The sequence below is a fragment of the Callithrix jacchus genome, chromosome 7, assembly GCF_049354715.1.
Source record: "Callithrix jacchus isolate 240 chromosome 7, calJac240_pri, whole genome shotgun sequence".
Lineage (NCBI taxonomy): Eukaryota > Metazoa > Chordata > Mammalia > Primates > Cebidae > Callithrix > Callithrix jacchus.
The window spans coordinates 87,990,708-88,003,183 of NC_133508.1; positions in this window are offsets into that span (position 1 = coordinate 87,990,708).

Here is a 12,476-nt window from a genome sequence, read left to right on the forward strand (position 1 = left end):
AAGTGTTCAAGTGAAAGTAAGAGTCATTTGTTTTTCACTTTAAATCAAAAGCTAGGAATGATAAAGCTTAGTGAGGAAAGGATGTTGAAAGCCACCATAGGTGGGAAATTAGGCCTACTGAACCAAACAAGCAATTTCTTGTGAATGAAAAGAAAATGGTCTTGAAGAAAAATAAAAGTGCTATTTCAACAAAAGAAAATAAGGAGACAGCAAAGCAGCCTATTGCTGATAATAATAAAGTTTTAATGATCAGGATGGAAGATCAAACCAGCCACTATATGCCCTTAAGCCAAAGCCTAATCCAGAGTAAGGTTCTAACTGTCTTCAATTCTATTGAGGTGAACAATCTCCCAAAGAAGTGTTTAAAGCTAACAGAGGAGTTCATGAGGTTTAAGAAAACTTGCCCTCTCCATAACATAAAACTAAGATGAAACAGCAAGTGCTCATATAAAGCTGCAGCAAGATATCCAGATGATCTAGCTAAGATAATTAATGAAGGTGAGTGCACTAAACAATAGAATTTCAGTATATGTGAAACAACTTGATATTAGAAGAGGATGCCATCTAGAACTTTTATAGAGAGGCATTAATGCCTGGCTTCAAAGCTTCAAAGGACAGGCTGACTTTCTTGTTATGGGCTAATTCAGTTGGTAAGTTTATGTTGAAGCTAATGCTCATTTACCATTCTGAAAATCCTAAAGCCCTAATAGTTATCCTAAATCTTTGGGGTCTGTGTTCTATAAATAGAATAACAAAGCCTGAATAACAGCACATCTGTTTATAGCATGGCTTACTGAATATTTCAAGCTTAGTGTTAAGACCTACTGCCCAGCCAGGTGCAGTGGCTCAATGCCTGTAATCTCAGCAATTTGGGAGGCCAAGGTGGGTGGATCAACTGAGGTTGGGAATTTGAGACCAGTCTGACCAACTTGGAGAAACCCCTATCTCTACTAAAATTACAAAAAATTAGCCAAGCATGGTGGCACATGCCTGTAATCCCAGCTACTTGGGAGGCTGAGGCAGGAGAATCACTTGAACTCAGGAGGCAGAAGTCGTGGTGAGCCAAGATCATGCCATTGCACTCCAACCTGGGCAACAAGAGCAAAACTCCATCAAAAACAAAAAACAAAACAAAACAAAAAAACCCTACTTCTCAGGGAAAAACTAGATTTATAATAGCAAAGACCTGGAACCAACCCAAATGCCCATCAATGATAGACTGAACAAAGAAAATGTGGCACATATATACCATGGAATACTATGCAGCCATAAAAAGTGATAAGTTTGTGTCCTTTGTAGGGACATGGATGAACCTGGAAACCATCATTCTGAGCAAACTGACACAAGAACAGAAAATCAAACACTGAGTGTTCTCATAGACGGGTGTCGAACAATAAGAACACACGGACACAGGGAAGGGAGCATCACACACTGGGGTCAGTTGGGGGCTGGGGAGGGACAGCAGGTGGTGGGGGGGGAGGGATAACATGGGGAAAAATTCCAGATATAGATGATGGGGGAATGGAGGCAGCAAACCACATTGCCACGTATGTACCTATACAACAACCCTGCATGATCTGCACATGTATCCCAGAACCTAAAGTACAATTTTTTTAAAAAGTTAAAAAAAAAGAAAGAAATGCTAAAAGGGCCAGCATGATGGCTCACGCCTATAATCCCAGCACTTTGGGAGGCCCAGGCAGGTGGATCAGGAGTTCAAGAGCAGCCTGGCCAAGATGGTGAAACCCTGTCCTTACTAAAAATACAAAAAAATTAGCCAGGCCTGGTGGTGGGCACCTGTAATCCTAGCTACTCAGAAGGCTGAATCAGAGAAGTGCTTGAACTGGGGAGGTAGAGGTTGCAGTGATCCAAAATCGTGCCACTGTACTCCAGTCTGGGTGATGGAGCAAGACTCTGTCTCAAAAAAAAAAGAAGAAGAAGAAGAAGAAAAAAAAGAAATGCTAAAAGGGGTTCTTCAATCTGAAAAAAAGAATGTTGAGCAATAAGAAATCAACTGAAGGTACAAAACTCACTGGTAATAGTAAGTACACAGAAAAACACACACTATTATCACTGTAATTGTGGTGTGTAAACTACTCATGTCTTGAGTAGAAAGACTGAAACATGGACTGATCAAAAAATAGTAACTACATCAACTTTTTGAGATGTAGACATTGAAATGGGAAATAACAAAAGAGAATTTGATTTAAAAATAGGCAAATTATCTGAACAGATATTTCTCAAAAGAAGACATCCAAATCGTTAATAAATATATTTTCAAATGCTAAACATTCCTTATCAGATATCTGCAAACAAAAATAACAATGAACTATCATTTCATCCCAGTTAAGATAATTATTATAAAAAGACAAAAATAGCAAAGGCTGGTGAGGATGCAGAGAAAAGGAAACTTTTATGCACTGTTCATTAGAATATAAACTAGTACAACCCACTATGGAGAACAGAATGGAGGTTCCTCAAAAAACTATAAATAGGAGAGGGGACTCAAGATGGCGTGGTGAGAACAACCCAGGATTGAAGCTCTCGGTGAATGCGCAAAGAGGGTGAGTCTGGGCCGCATTTCCAGATGGATCATTGTTGCCCACAGAACGGGGAAATTCCCAGGTATAAAAGGGATGCAGCACTCCAGGCAGAGGTTTTCACTGGTGCAGCCAGCAGCCGGTGCAGCCAGCGGCCCGTGCTGTAGCGCAGCAGTGCTACACAGTGCTCCGCACAAAGCGCACTGGTCTGGGTGCCCTGTTGAACCGGCAATCTGAGACTTGAGAGGGCTGAACTTGAGACTGAATGGGACATGGACAGTGAGCCAGGCAAGGAGATTCCAGGGGAACAGTGTGTCGGGTAGCACAGTGGGACAAACAAAACGGCGATTCCAAACGCTCCAGGTGGAGAGGATCCCTACGGGCACAGCTGAACGCAGGACGGTTCAGCTCTGTGGGGGAGGGGCGTCCACCATTACCGAGGCAATCCGCCCCTACTGAGGTACACGCTCCTTGCTGATGCAGCCTGCCATTGCCAAGGCAACTCGCTACAACAGAGAGACTCTGCCACAGGGCGTAGCCCATAGCAGCAGGGCAGAGACTGCAGCAGCAGGGCAGAGCATGCAGCAACAGGGCGAACCTCACACCAGCAGGGCGGAGCCTCGGCAGGCAAATAGTGACTAGACTGCCTCCTAGCTGGGCAGGACAGCACAATGGACACTCACAAAGAAAGCCCCAACCCCCGCGAGACAGAGCAGCTGAGAAAAAAAGGGTTTTTTTTTATGAGTTCTACTGCAGCAGAATTAAACATAGCAGCCTAACAGCCCTGAATGAAGAACAGAGCTCACAGATCAGTACTTGAGCTCCTATAAAGTACAGACTGTCTCCTCAAGCAGCTCCCTGACCCCTCTATATCCAAAAGACTGACATTTGGCAGGCATCATTCTGGGACAAGATAGCAGAAAAAGAAACTGGTAGCATCCCTCACTGTTCCGCAGCTGCTATAGGTGCACCCCAGACAAGCAGGGCCTGGAGTGGACCTCAGCAGTCATTCAGTGGAGGGGCTAGACTGGTAGAAGGAAAAGCAAGTAACAGAAATACTTCATCATCAACAATCTGGGCGTCCACTCAGAGACCCAATCGAAAAGTCAGCAACTACTCAGATGACAGGTGGATAAATCCACAAAGATGGGAAGAAACGAGTGCAAAAATGAGGAAAACACCCAAAACCAGAACACCTCGCCTCCTAGAAAGGACCAAAACTCCTCAGCAGCGAGGGAACAAAGCTGGATGGAGAATGACTGCAACGAAATGACAGAATTAGACTTCAGAAGGTGGATAATCAGAAACTTTTGTGAGCTAAAAGAACATGTTTTAAATCAATGCGAAAAGACTAAGAACCTTGAAAAAAGATTCGAGGAAATGATAACAAGAATGGATAACTTAGAGAGGAATATGAATGAATTAAAGGAGCTGAAAAACACAATATGAGAACTTTGCGAAGCATGCACAAGTTTCAACAGCCGAATTGACCAAGCAGAAAAAAGAATATCAGAAGTCGAAGATCAACTCAATGAAATAAAACGAGAAACCAAGATCAGAGAAAAAAGCACAAAAAGGAATAAACAAAGTCTCCAAGAAATGTGGGACTATGTAAAGAGACCTAACCTACGTTTGATAGGTGTACCAGAATGTGACGAAGAGAATGAATCCAAGCTGGAAAATACTCTTCAGGACATTATCCAGGAAAATTTCCCCCACCTAGCAAGACAGGCCAACCCTCAAATGCAGGAAATACAGAGAACACCACAAAGATATTCCACAAGAAGAGCAACCCCAAAGCAAATAATCGTCAGATTCAACAAGGTTGAAATAAAGGAGAAAATACTAAGGGCAGCCAGAGAGAAAGGTCAGGTCACCCACAAAGGGAAGCCCATCAGACTCACAGCAGATCTCTCGGCAGAAACACTACAAGCCAGAAGAGAGTGGGGGCCGATATTCAACATCCTTAAAGAAAAGAACTTTCAACCCAGAATTTCATATCCAGCCAAAATGAGCTTCATAAGTGAAGGGAAAAAAAATCCTTTATGAACAAGCAAGTACTCAGAGAGTCTGTCACCACCAGGCCTGCTTTACAAGAGCTCCTGAAAGAGGCACTACACATAGAAAGGAACAACCAGTACCAGCCATTCCAAAATCACACTAAATGCTAAAGAGCATCAACATAATGAAGAATCTACAACAACTAACAGGCAAAACAGCCAGCTAGCATCAAAATGGCAGTATCAAATTCACACATAACAATATTAACCCTAAATGTAAATGGACTAAATGCACCAATCAAAAGACACAGACTGACAAATTGGATAAAAAACCAAAACCCATCAGTGTGCTGTATCCAGGAAACCCAGCTCACATGCAAGGATACATAAAGGCTCAAAATAAAGGGATGGAGGAAGATTTACCAAGCAAATGGAGAGCAAAAAAAAAGCAGGAGTTGCAATTCTCATCTTTGATAAAATAGACTTTAAAGCAAGAAAGATCAAAAGAGACAAAGAAAGCCATTACATAATGGTAAAAGGATCAATACAACAAGAAGAGCTAACGATCCTAAACATATATGGACCCAATACAGGAGCACCCAGATACATAAGGCAAGTTCTTAATGACTTACAGAGACTTAGACTCCCACACAATAATAGTGGGAGACTTTAACACTCCACTGTCAAGATTAGACAGATCAACCAGACAGAAAATCAACAAGGATATCCAGGGCTTGAACTCAGACCTGGAGCAAGCAAACCTGATAGACATTTACAGAACTGTCCACCCCAAATCCACAGAATATACATTCTTCTCAGCACCACATCACACCTACTCTAAAATTGACCACATAATTGGAAGTAAAGCACTCCTCAGCAAATGCAAAACAACTGAAATCATAACAAACAGTCTCTCAGACCATAGTGCAATCAAGTTAGAACTCAGAATTCAGAAACCAACCCAAAACCGCACAGCTTCATGGAAACTGAACAACTGGCTCTTGAATGTTGACTGGATAAACAATGAAATGAAGGCAGAAATAAAGAAGTTCTTCGAAACCAATGAGAACAAAGACACAACATGCCAGAATCTCTGGGACACATTTAAAGCAGTCTCTAGAGGAAAATATATAGCAATAAGTGCCCATATGAGGAGAATGGAGAGATCCAAAATTGACACCCTACCATCAAAATTGAAAGAGCTAGAGGAGCAAGATCAAAAAAACTCAAAATCCAGCAGAAGACAAGAAATAACTAAGATCAGAGCTGAACTGAAAGAGATAGAGACACGAAAAACCCTTCAAAAAATCAATAAATCCAAGAGCTGGTTTTTTGAAAAGATCAACAAAATAGACAGACCACTAGCCAGACTGATTAAAAATAAAAGAGAGAACAACCGAATAGATGCAATAAAAAATGATAAAGGGGAAATCATCACAGATTCCACAGAAATTCAAACCATCATCAGAGAATATTACAAACAACTCTATGCACATAAACTAGTAAACCCGGAAGAAATGGATAAATTTCTGGACACCTGTGTCCTCCCAAGCCTAAATCAGGAGGAAGCCGAAACTATGAATAGACCAATAACAAGGTCTGAAGTCGAGGCAGCAATTAAGAGCCTACCACACAAAAAAAGCCCATGTCCAGATGTGTTCACAGCTGAATTCTACCAGACACACAAAGAGAAGCTGGTACCATTCCTTCTGAAACTATTCCAAATAATCCAAAAACAGGGAATCCTTCCCAAATCATTTTATGAGACCAATATCATCCTGATACCAAAACCCAGCAGAGACCCAACAAGAAGAAAACTTCAGGCCAATATCCATGATGAACATAGATGCAAAAATCTTCAATAAAATATTGGCAAGCCGATTGCAACAGCAAATCAAAAAACTTATCCATCATGATCAAGTAGGATTTATCCCAGGGATGCAAGGTTGGTTCAACATACGCAAGTCTATAAACGTAATTCACCACATAAACAGAACCAAAAACAAAAACCACATGATTGTCTCAATTGATGCAGAGAAGGCATTGGACAAAATTCAACAGCCCTTTATGCTAAAAACCCTCAATAAACGCGGTATCGATGGAACATATCTCGAAGTAATAAAAGCTATTTACGACAAACCAACAGCCAATATCATACTGAATGGGCAAAAACTGGAAGCATTCCTTTTGAAATCCGGCACTAGACAAGGATGCCCTCTTTCACCACTCCTATTCAATATAGTACTGGAAGTTCTAGCCAGAGCAATCAGGCAAGAAAAAGAAATAAAGGATATTCAAATAGGAAAAAAGGAAGCCAAATTGTCTCTATTTGCAGATGACATAATAGTATACCTAGAAGACCCCATCGCCACAGCCCAAAAACTCCTGAAACTGATAAGCAACTTCAGCAAAGTCTCAGGATATAAAATCAATGTGCAAAAATCACAAGCATTCCTCTACAGCAATAACAGACTTAAAGAAAGCCAAATCAAGAACAAACTGCCATTCACAATTGCTACAAAAAGAATAAAATACCTTGGAATACAACTCACAAGGAATGTAAGGGACCTCTTCAAGGAAAACTACAAAATACTGCTCAACGAAATAAGAGAGGACACAAACAGATGGAGAAACATTCCATGTTCATGGTTAGGAAGAATTAATATCGTGAAAATGGCTATACTGCCCAAAGTAATTTACAGAATCAATGCTATCCCCATCAAGCTACCATTGACTTTCTTCACAGAACTGGAAAAAACCACCATGAACTTCATATGGAACCAAAAGAGAGCCCGTATAGCCAAGTCAATTCTAAGCACAAAGAACACAGCAGGGGGCATCACACTACCGGATTTCAGGCTATACTATAAGGCTACAGTCATCAAAACAGCATGGTACTGGTACCAAAACAGAGATATAGACCAATAGAACAAAACAGAGGCATCGGAGGCAACACAACATATCTACAACCATACAATCTTTGATAAACCTGACAAAAACAAGCAATGGGGAAAGGATTCCCTGTTTAACAAATGGTGTTGGGGAAACTGGCTAGCCATGTGCAGAAAGCAGAAACTGGACCCCATCCTGACACCTTACACTAAAATTAACTCCAGATGGATTAAAGACTTAAACATAAGACCTGGCACCATAAAAACCCTAGAAGGATATCTAGGCAAAACCATCCAGGACATAGGAGTAGGCAGGGACTTCATGAACAAAACACCAAAAGCATTGGCAACAAAAGCCAAAATAGACAGATGGGACCTAATCAAACTCCACAGCTTCTGCACGGCAAAAGAAACAGTCACTAGAGTGAATCGGCAACCAACAGAATGGGAAAAAATTTTTGCAGTTTACCCATCTGACAAAGGGCTGATATCCAGAATTTACAAAGAAATCAAACAGATTTACAGGAAAAAAACAAACAAGCCCTTTCAAAATTGGGCAAAGGATATGAACAGACACTTTACAAAAGAAGATATATATGAGGCCAACAATCATATGAAAAAATGCTCATCATCACTGGTCATCAGAGAGATGCAAATCAAAACCACATTGAGATACCATCTCACGCCAGTTAGAATGGCGATCATTAAAAAATCTGGAGACAACAGATGCTGGAGAGGATGTGGAGAAAAAGGAACACTTTTACACTGTTGGTGGGAGTGTAAATTAGTTCAACCATTGTGGAAGACAGTGTGGCGATTCCTCAAGGCCTTAGAAATAGAAATTCCATCTGACCCAGCAATCCCATTACTGGGTATATATCCAAAGGACTATAAATTGTTCTACTATGAGGACACATGCACACGAATGTTCATTGCAGCACTGTTTACAATAGCAAAGACCTGGAATCAACCCAAATGCCCATTGATGATAGACTGGATTGGGAAAATGTGGCACATATACACCATGGAATATTATGCAGCAATCAGAAATGATGAGTTCGTGTCGTTTGTAGGGACATGGCTGAATCTGGAGAACATCATTCTCAGCAAACTGACACAAGAACAGAAAATGAAACACCGCATATTCTCACTCATAGGCGGGTGATGAAAAATGAGAACACATGGACACAGGGAGGGGAGTACTAAACACTGGGGTCTATTGGGGGGAAAGGGGGAGGGCCAGCGGGGGCGGGGGGGAGCTGGGGAGGGATAGCCTGGGAAGAAATGCCAAATGTGGGTGAAGGGGAGAAAGGAAGCAAAACACACTGCCATGTGTGTACCTACGCAACTGTCTTGCATGTTCTGCACATGTACCCCAAAACCTAAAATGCAGTAAAAAATTAAAAAAACAAAAAACTTCAAATAGAACTTTGTTCTCACTTCAGACAAGAATATATATAAAAAAGAAAAGAAACAAAACAAACCAAAACAAGGACTACTACATGGCCCAGCCATCCCACTACTAGGTATTTATCCAATGGAAATAAAATGAGTATATCAGAGTGACGTCTGCACCCCTATGATTATCACAGCACTATTCACAATAGCCAAGATATGGAATCAACCTAGGTGTCCAGCAACAGATGAATGGATAAAGAAAATGTGGTGTCTGGGCTCATGCCTGTAATTCTAGCACTCTGGGAGGCCGAGGCAAATGGATCACTTGAGGTCAGGAGTTTGAGACCAGCCTGGCCAACATGGTGAAACCCCATTTCTGCTAAAAATACAAAAATTAGCCAGGCATGGTGATGGGTGCTTGTAATTCCAGCTACTTGGAGGGCTGAGGCAGGAGAATCACTTGAACCCAGAAGGCGGAGGTTGCAGTAAGCTCAGATCACACCATTGCACTCCAGCAGCCTAGGAGACAGAGACTCTGTCTGAAAAAAAAAAAAAAAAAGGAAACTTGGCATAGATACAGAATGGAATACTATTCAGCCACAAAAGGAATGAAATTTTGTATTCACAAAAACATGGATGGAACTGGAGGACATTATGTTAAGTGAAATAAGCCAGGCACAGAAAGACAAAGATTGTATGTTCTCACTCATATATACAAGTTAAAATAAAGTTGACTTCATAGAAGTGAAAAGTAGAACAGAGTACTAGAGACTGTGAAGTTTAGGGGGAAGGGAGGATAAGGACAGATTTGTTAAAGGATACAAAATAACAGCTAGATAGGAGGAATAAATTCTAGTGTTCTATGCCACTGTAGGAGAATTATAGTATGAAATAGCTAGAAGATGGTACTGAAAGTTCACAACACAAATAAATGATAAATTTGTGAGATGACAGTAATTACTCTGATCTGATCACTATATATGTATGCTAATTACCCTGATCTGGTCACTATGTATGTATGAAACATCACTATGTACCCTGTGAATATGTACAATTATTTGTCAATTTAAAAGAAAAATGTGGTGGCCAGGCACGTTGGCTAATGTCTGTTATCTCAGCACTTTGGGAGGCCAAGACAGGTGGATCACCCGAGGTCATGTGTTCAAGACCAGCCCGGCCAACATGGTGAAACCCCATCTCTACTAAAAATACAGAAAAATTAGCTGGGCGTGATAGGAAGTGCCTGTAATCTCAGCTACTCCAGAGGTGAGGCAGGAGAATCACTTGAACCTGTGAGGCAGAGGTTGCAGTGAGCCAAGATCGCACCACCGCACTCCAGCCTGGGTGACAGAGCAAGATTCCATCTCAAAAAAAAAAAAAAGAAAGAAAAAGAAAAATGTGGTATATATGCACAAAGAAATATTATTATATTATTAAGTCATAGAAAAGAATGAAATTCTGTCATTTGCAGGAACATGAAACTAGGGGTCATTTTTATGTGAAATAAGCCATACACAGAAATACAAATACCTCATGTTCTCACTTATATGTGGGAGCCTAAAAAGTGGATCTCTCCTATAGAGAAATAATAAATGTTTGAGGGTATGTGTATTTCAATTACCCTGGTTTTATCGTTACACATTGTGTGCTTATATCAAAATATCACATGTACTCCATAAATATGTACAACAATTAGTTATCCATAAAATTATAAGTAAAAAGGGGGATCTCATGAAGACAGTAGATTGGTGGTTACCAAAGGGCAGAAAGAGTGTGGGGAGGGAGTTGATTAATGGATACAAACATACAGTTAGATAGGAAAAATAAAACTGGTATTTGATAGATCAGTAGGGTGACTATAGTTAATATTAATCTATTATACATTTAAAAATAACTAGAAGAGAACAATTTGAATGTTACTAGCATACAGAAAAGATATAGCCAGGTGCAGTGGCTCATACCTGTAATCCCAACATTTTGGGAAGCTGAGACAGGAGAACCACTTGAACCCAAGAGTTCAAGATCAGCTTGGGCAACGTAGTGAAACCCTGTTTCCACCAAAAAAAAATTTTTTTTTAATTAGCTGGGTGTGGTGGTGCACACCTGCAGTCCCAGCTACTCAGGAGGCTGAGGATAGAGGATCATCTGACCCCAGGAGGTCAAGGCTGAAGTGAGCTATGATTGCACCACTGTTCTCTCTAGCCTGGGTGACAGAGCAAGACTCTGTCTCAAAAAAAAAAAAATTATATTTAAGGTGTTCGATATCCTGATTACCCTGATTTGATTCTATTAATATATCAAATTATCATCACATTACCCTGTAAATATGCATCTATTATGAATCAATAAAAACATAAAGAAAATATGAAATGACATAGGTCAGGTACATTGTTATCCTTGATAGAAAAAAATAATTTCTCATGTGGCATTTTGTTTAGGGACTATTTGGGAATAACAACTATTATTTAGGGATATGGCAAGAGCCATCCTCAATAAAAATCTTATAGCAAATACAGTAATGTTTCTTGTCAGTTTATGCAAAAGCTGATCCAACTAATTTAAAAAGAAATTTAAGAAGGGAGGTTGATATACCACCTTGCTTTATATAATGTTGAAATTTTATGCAATTACTGTAACTATACGGTTTTAAACACTTTTAAATGTGGGAAGAAATGCTTTGATAGCATAAGGTGAGAGAGGTCATCTGAAATTAAGGCTAGTGCTACATGGGATTGAAAACTTGAGCAAAAAGCAGAGGTTTAGAATACCTGCAGTACATTTACAGTTCATTGAGAATAAAAAGTCAAAAAAGCTGACTGAAGATGAAATCCTACTCCAAAGAGTTAAAGAAACTAACAGCAGATATTCTTGGGTTAGCAGGATGAAACAGAAGAAGCAACTTGCTGAAAAGCTGAAACTTTCTTTGCTATTAATAATAAGATAACACGGGTTGGGCACGTTGGCTCATGCCTGTAATCCCAGTACTTTGGGAGGCTGAGGTGGGCAGATCGTGAGGTCAGGGCTGCGAGACCAACCTGATCAATATGGTGAAACCCTGTCTCTACTAAAAATACAAAAATTAGCCAGGCCTGGTGGCGCATGACTAATCCCAGCTACTTGGGAGGCTGAGGCAGAAGAATTGCTTGAACCCAGGAGGGAGAGGTTGCAGTGAGCCAAGATTGCGCCACCACACTCCAGCCTGGGTGACAGGGAGACTTCATCTAAAATAATAATAATAATAAGGTAACAAAACTGACTAAAATTAGTTGAAACCAATATGGCCAACTATAGTTTGCACAGAATGAGTTTGCTGACATTACAGCCTGAATTTCTACCATATGTTTCATATTAACTCCCTCTGAATTTGCACATGGGACCCATGAGAAGGCATGAAGAGATAAGTACACATGCCTGAGGACTTCCCAGATCTCCTTTTCTTCCACCAATCACATACTAATTTCAGAATGCTCCCCCTGAACCTTTTCTAATAAAAATACTGCCTTGAAGCCAGCATAGGGAGACAGATTTGAGTTGGACTCCTCTCTCTTTGTTGGTTGACTTGCAATAAAAAGCTTTTCTTGGCCAGGTGCAGTGGCTCATGCTTCTAATCTTTGCAGTTTTGGAGTCTGAAGTGGGAGGATCACTTG